This window comes from Otolemur garnettii, unplaced genomic scaffold (assembly GCF_000181295.1).
Source record: "Otolemur garnettii isolate 467f Iridium unplaced genomic scaffold, OtoGar3 scaffold00094, whole genome shotgun sequence".
NCBI lineage: Eukaryota > Metazoa > Chordata > Mammalia > Primates > Galagidae > Otolemur > Otolemur garnettii.
This window is the reverse complement of record NW_003852489.1, coordinates 5,033,763-5,041,257: the sequence shown is the minus strand read 5'-3', so window position 1 is coordinate 5,041,257 and position 7,495 is coordinate 5,033,763. Positions and strand designations below refer to the sequence as shown.

The 7,495-nt window shown below is 39.1% G+C and overlaps 1 protein-coding gene across 1 annotated transcript in view; it reads left to right on the top strand.

Moving 5' to 3' along the window:
- BCAS3 (BCAS3, microtubule associated cell migration factor) overlaps positions 1-7,495 on the top strand; it is a 611,572-nt gene that overhangs the window by 498,536 nt on the left and 105,541 nt on the right. The window lies entirely within an intron of this gene.

Below are 7,495 nucleotides of genomic sequence, written 5' to 3'. Positions count from 1 at the left end.
AATTGCTTTTGTTAGATAAGGACCCTCTGATCTTTGTGTCCCGCCTCCATAAGGTGAACCCTATCCCTTGACCCCCCATCCCCTCCCTCCTTCCCTTTCTCAGCACAGTCCTTATCTTTATCCTAAAAAAAACCTTTGACTTTCCATTTTTGTAGTGAGCACCTGTGAACTTACATCTTTTGTGGGAACTGACGTGGAGCGTGGTTATTCTCTCTGCTGCTCCCATATGAAAGACAGACGTCTTTGTCAGGGTCAGTTTCCACATAGGAGAAACTTGACCTCATTTTTATTAAAATGATACCTCTTCTAGGCACACTCATTCTGTCACTGAGGTGCTGGGGTGCAGTGGAGTGATCATAGCTCACTGTGACCTTGAACTCCCAGCCTCAAGGTATCCTCCCACTTCAGTTTCCCAAGTAGCTAGGGATAGAGGCATGTGTCACCACAGCTGGATAACTTTTTTTAAAAAAAATTTTTTTAGAGATGATATCTTGCTTGTTATGATGCCCAGGCTGGTCTTGAACTCCTAGCCACAAATAATCCTCCTACCTCGGCTTCCCAAAGTACTGGGGTTATAGGTGTGAGCCACCACACCGAGCCCAGGCACACTTTTTCTGATCCTTAACAAGCAACTTAATGATTTTCATATGAAAACTTCTGTAACAAGCAAGTTAGGAAATAGAAGCTTGTGGCTTAGGGTTTGATCTCGTTTGTACTCTAGTACTAAGGAGTTAGGTACTTCACAAGTGCTAGATTAAAACATTCAGGGCTATAGAGAAATGGTGCAATGGGTGGAGACAAGTAACTCTAAAGAGACGAAACAAATAAAAGAAAGAAACACAAAGGCACACCCCACAGCTCTTAGTGGACTAAGAAAATCGCTGATGCGCCCTACTGAAAGAAGGATCTTTCTTGCATGTTCCCCACACAAAAAAGTCACCTTGAGCAATTTCAGGTGGGGAAAGGTTTGGGAAAGGGGAACTAGTTTCCTAAGGAAAGTGTGAGAAGCACCTTGGCCTTGAATGATTTAACACTAAACTAAGACATGGTATCCGAGAAGCTGTATCTAAGGATGGAGAGACGAAACAAGAAGCCTAGGAAAATGTTCCTGTCTAGTATCTTTAGGGCTTACCAAGATGAACTTACGTGATACTGTTTTCTGAAAGTGACATGTTTAGGAAACCTTTAAAACTCTGTAATTGCCCCAACAAGTATGACTCACAGCCCTTGCACCTAACGTCGTTGTAGAGTTCATCCCATGGCGTGTTAGAAATTTTATATAATGTAAGCCTATTTAGTCTGTTTTCTCCCACTTTGTAAACACCCTTTTTCCACAGTTGCAAATGTCTCCACCATTATTTGTTTCAATTTGTAAATTGCAGAAAGTCTAGAATAAACAGTGTCCTCACACACGCACACTCTGTGTGTTGCCAGAGATGAACCATCTCCAGCCAGAGATACTTGCAGAAGGGAGCCCTCCATGTTTGCTTTTTAGAGCTAGAATTCCAAAAGGAAGGATTCTTCTTCTTCTTGTCCTCTTTCCACTGGTATAGGAAAGTTATAGTGATTGGTAACTTAAAAGATGTTAAGTAGGGATGTCGAGGCTTGTATCTCTTTGGAAATAAGTAATTTACTGGTCCAGAAATAATCGGCCCCTTACCAACAGCTGCGCTGTCCGACCATGTCTTCCTCCGCTCTGAATTCCCAGCACCTCACCTTGGCCAGCAGGTTACTGAATGACTGAGTGAGTGGATAAAAGGTACCGCTGAAAGGTGTGATCTTTGGCAAGAAGCATGAGATGACATAGGCGTACCATCTGATTTGGAACTCAAGGAGGGAGGTGCCAAGGAGATAAAACACGGAATTTTCCAGAGTGAAGCCAGGAAGGGCTACGTAGGAAAGGACCGTGTGACCTGAAACTTGACTGTGGGGTAAAAGACCGCATGCTCCTTTGTTTTATTCTCCTCCACATCCAAGAACCTGTCCTGTAGCACTTAAAGCACACGTAAAACCCATACCCCTCCCCCCCAAAAAGAACTGGGTCATGTATCTCTTGAATGTTTTATATCATGTCCTACATTTTGACCTGGAGAGAAACTGTGACTCTCTTGGAGATGTCACTTGGGCCACAGAGACGCTGTCATTCACTGAAGAGCCATTGTCCTCAGTCTCAGTCCATCGCAGGGACTATTTGCTCCTCTGCTGCTTTCCCCCTTGCCTGTTTTCATTTGTTATTCATTCGTTGATTCATGCCGTATTTTCTACTATCTAAGAATTCTCTTAACTACTCAGTGAAAAAGAAGCAGACACAGCCTCCATCTTTAAGGGATATTTCTCGATCCAGTTGGGAAGGCGGAATTATATAGTCTCTGAGTTTCTGACGGTCTTCCCCTTCTAGTGTCAATACCGCCAACCCCTATCACTACCACATCTTTTAGGTTTCTTTTGCTTTCTCTTGATCAGATTAAAATTATTTTTTATTGTGGTATAAATATATATAACACAAAGTTTACCATCTTAACCATTCTTAAGTATACAGTACAGTAGTGCGTATGTGTCTTATTAATACAACAGATCTCTAGAATGTTTTCGTCATACAAAATTAAAACTCTGTACCCACTGAATAAATTCCAGTTTCCTCTCCCCTCCACCAGCCCCGGGTAATCACGTTCTTCTTTGTGTTTCTAGGAGTTGGACCACTTTAAATACAGTATGTAAGTGGAATCATGCAGTATTTATCCTTTTGTGACTGACTTATTTCTTTTAGCATAATGTCCTCAAGTTTCATCCATGCTGTAGCATGTGACAGGATTTCCGTCCTTTTTAATGCTGAATGATATTCCACTATAGGTATGTAGCACACTTTTGGAATCTACATCCCCATCAGTGGACGTTTAGGTTGCCTCTATCTCTCTGACAATTGTGAATAATTCTGCAGTGAACATGGACGTACAAACATCTCTTTGAAATACTATTTTCAGTTCTTTTGGATATATACAAGTAAGTGGAATTGCTGGATATGCAGCAATTCCATTTTTAATTTTTGAGGAAACTTTATGCTGTTTTCACTGTGGCTGCACTATTTTATGTTTCCACCAGCAATGGACAAAGCTTCCAATTTCTCCACATCCTTACTGGCACTTACATAATGTTATTTTCTTTTCATGTTTTCCATAGTGGCCTTCCTAATGGGTGTGAAACAGTGTATCACCGTGGCTTTGATTTGCATATCTCTGGTGGTTAGTTGGTTTGAGCACCTTCACGTATGTTTGTTGGCCGATTGTACATAACACTTTGCATAAATGTCTATTCAAGTCCTTGGCTCATTTTGTAATCAGGTTTTTTGTTGTTGAATAGTGGGAGCTCTTTATATATTCTGGAACTTGGCCCCATACCATATATATGGTTTGAAAATCTTGTCTTCTATTTTGTATTACCTAGGTTGCATTTTCCCTCTGTTGTGAACACATGCTGTTGTATTCCTTTGCTGCACAGTCTTTAAGTTCAATTTAGTCCCATTTATGTGTTTTTGCTTTTATTGCCAGATCTTAAGAAATCATTGCTAAATCTAATGTCATGAAGCTTTTCCTCTGTGTGTTCTTCAGATGGTGTTATAGTTTCAAGATTACCTTTATGTCTTTAATCCATTTTGAATTGATTATTGTACATGGTGTAAGGTAAATAAAATTCACTTTTATTCTTTCACACATGAACATACAGTTTTCCCAAAACCATTTGTTGGCAAAACTATCCTTAAATTATTTCTTAAGGAAAAAAACTAAACTATCTTCTTACTTCCATAGGAAATTGCTACAACACAATTACTGTGTGCAGAGGCAATCAATGGATATGTAGCCAAAAATGAAGGAAATTAAAGATTCTAGAGTTCTTTTGGATAGTTCATTAAAAAGTACTAGGTTATTTTTGCCAGGATTTTGTGATATTTATAGTATTTGTCAGCTTTTAAAAATATGTAATCTTAAAGATCTCTCCATTCTGTGTAAAAATTACTCTCACACTTAAATTGTATCTTAATTTTACCTTTTTTGCCTCAAAGAGAGCCCCAATTATTGTGCAAGTTTCAGTCTACCTATAACTAGATCTGCCCCAGTTCAGATGCATTAAGTTTTGTAATAATTTTGCCTTTTTCTCTCGTGACATCTGTTCCAATCTGGACTTGTTGCCTTTTTTACCTGAAACAGAGAATCATTTATGTTCTCTCTTCACTGTCAAGCCCTGGAGTCCCTCCCCATATAGTCTTTTTTCCTGGCTTGTTTCTTCATTTTGTTGGAGTGCATGCTCCTGTAATATCCATTTCTAGTATTCTTTGTTCCTTTACGTAGATCTGAGTTTCAATTTTTCATAATTTTCTTTCCCTTTGAAGATATCCTTTATTGTTTCTTGAAATATCAGTATGTTGTCTAGAAGTCTCTCATCTTTTGTTTGCCTAAAAATATCTATTCTACCTTTATTTTATTTTATTTTTATTTCTAATTATGATGAGGGTATAATTTTTTTTTTTTTTTTTGAGACAGAGTCTCACTATGTCACCCTTGGTAGTGTCCATGGCATCACAGCTCACGGCAACCTCAAACTCTTGGGCTTAAACAATTCTCTTGGCTCAGCCTCCCAAGTACCTGGGACTACAGGCGCCCGCCACAACACCCAGCTATTTTTTGTTGTTGTGTAGTTGTCATTGTTGTTTAGCAGGCCCAGGCTGGGTTTGAACCTGCTAGCCTCAGTGTATGTGGCCAGCATCCTACCCACTGAGTGACAGGCGCTGCCAGGGTACAAATTTTTAGATTACATTGTTCTTACTTCCGGGGTAAAGTTCCAGTTAGAAAAGAGCCCCTCACCCAAGGGTGTGTTATACATCTCTACAATGTGCACAATAGGTGAGATCCCACCACGTGCCCTCCCTCCTTCTGCCATCATCCTCCCCTTCCCCCTCCTGTCTCCCTCTACCCCCCCCACCCCCATAGTAGACTGTACTTGCGCTATATTGTTCATATGAGCATGTAATTGTTCATATATTGGTTTCATATTAGTGTTGGCTACATTGGATATTTATTTTTCCATTCTGGGGATACTTTACTAAGAATATGTTTCAGCTCCATCCAGGTAAATGTAAAAGATGTGAAGTCTCTATCTTTTTTAATGGCTGAATAGCATTTCCTGGTATACATATACCACAGTTTGTTTTTCCATTCATGGGTTGATGGACATTTGAGTTGCTTCCATGACTTGGCAATTATGAATTGAGCCACAATAAACATTCTGCTGCAAATGTCTTTGTGGTGAAATGATTTTTGTTGTTCTGAATTTTGTTGTTCTAAATTTTACCTTCATTGTAAAGAATATTTTTGCAGAATATAGCAGTTTAAAAATGGATTTTTAATTTATATTTTTTTCTAATCTTTTTAGAAATAGAGTCTCACTTTATTGCCCTCAGTAGAGTGCTGTGGCATCACAACTCATAGCAACCTCCAACTCCTGGGCTTAGGCAATTCTCTTGCCTCAGCCTCCCGAGTAGCTGGGACTACAGGCTCCTGCCACAGTGCCCAACTATTTTTTATTGTAGTTTGGCTGGGGTTAAGTTCGAACCTGCCACCCTCGGTATATGGGGCCAGCACCTTACCAACTGAACCATAGGTGCTGCCCTCTAATTTTTTTAATAGCAATTTTAAAATGTCATTCTGGCCGCCTACATTGATTCTGACAAGAAGTTAGCATTTATTCTTTGCTCCATATATAATGTCTGTTTTTACCTCTGGCAACTTTTAGGATTTATGTCTTATCTGTCTTTCAGCATTTTGAGGATAACATGCTCTAAATTGGTTTTACTTATGTATATTCTATAGTTTGTTGAGCTTCTTGGCTTTTGAGTTTATCATTTTCATCAAATTTAAATTTTTCTGACCATTACTTTTTTTCCAAAATTTTTTATGCTTAACTCTCCCTCTAAGACTCCAGTTTCATATATTAGACCCTCAATGAGTCCCACAGGTCACTGAGGCTCTGTTAAGGCTGTCTTGTTTTGTTTTTTTTTTCTTGTTACATTTCATTTCTCTTTGTGCTTCAGCTTTGATAGATTGATAGATTCTATTTCTGTATCTTCAAATTTTGTGGATCTCTGTAATGTTCATTCTCTTGTAAATCCATCCAGTGAATTTTTCATTTTTAGAAGTTATATTTATTTGTTTTTTAATTTCACATTTTCTGTCTTGATTATGTTCATATTTTCTTTCAAATCTTTGAACATTTTTTAAATAGCTGTGTGCTCAACTCTATGAAAAACCTACAGCCAACATCAAAAATAGTGAAGAAAGATTAAAAGCTTTCCCCTAAGATCAGGAACAAAGCAAAGGTGTCCGCTCTTATCATTTCCATTCAACCATGTATTATTTCTAGCTAGCACAATAAGACAAAATAAAGAAAGTAAAATTGGTTTTCTTTCTTTCTTTCTTTCTTTGAGATTGAGTCTCACTTTGTCACTCTCAGTAGAGTGTCATGGTGTCACAGCTCACAGCAACCTCAAACTCCTGGGCTCAAGCGATTCTCTTGCCTAAGCCTCCGAAGTAACTGGGACTACAGGCGCCCACCACAATGCCCAGCTATTTGTAGAGATGAGGTCTTGCTCTGGCTCAGGTTGGTCTCGAACTCATGAGCTTAGGTGATCCACCCACCTCAGCCTCCCAGAGTGCTGGGGTTACAGGCATGAGCCACCGTGCCCGGCCTCTAAACTTGTTTTTATTCACGGACAGCATGATTGTCTATGTAGAAAATCCTACGAATCTCTTTTTAAAAAGCTATTGGAACTAATAAGGAACTTAGGAAAGAGTCAGAAAAGAAGGTCAATATGTAAAAATGAATTGAGGGCCAGGCATAGTGGCTCACACCAATAATCCCTGCACTTTGGAAGGCTGAGGCAGGAGGATCACTTGAGGGCAGGAATTGGAGACCAGTGTGGGCAACATAGTACGATCTCATCACTACAAAAAAATATATTTTAAAAATTAGCTGGGTATGGTACATGCCTGTAGTTCTGAGTTCATGGCACTCTACTCAGGAAGCTAAAGCAAGAAGATTGCTTGAGCTCAGGAATTTGAAGTTACAGTGAGTTATGACTGCACCACTGCACACTAGCCTGGGCTACAGACGGAGACCTTATGTCAAAAAACCTAAACAAAACAGAAACAAAAGCAGTTAATTAAAGGTCTATATGCTATCAACAAATAATCTGAAATTGACATTTATAAAATAGTACTATTTATAATAACACAAATAGTATAAGCCTTGAGTGAAGTGTATAGAACAAAGGATTGTACTATACATGACTTTATGTGCTTGTGGGAGCTGAAGAAGTAGTCTTTTTGCCTTTTGTTCTCTTGGTAGAGCAGGGCTGAGGTTGGAAAGAAAGCTCAGTATGAAGCAGCAGAGAGAAAGGAGAACCTGGAGCCCACATGTGTTTCTTTCTTTTTTTTTTTTTTTTTTT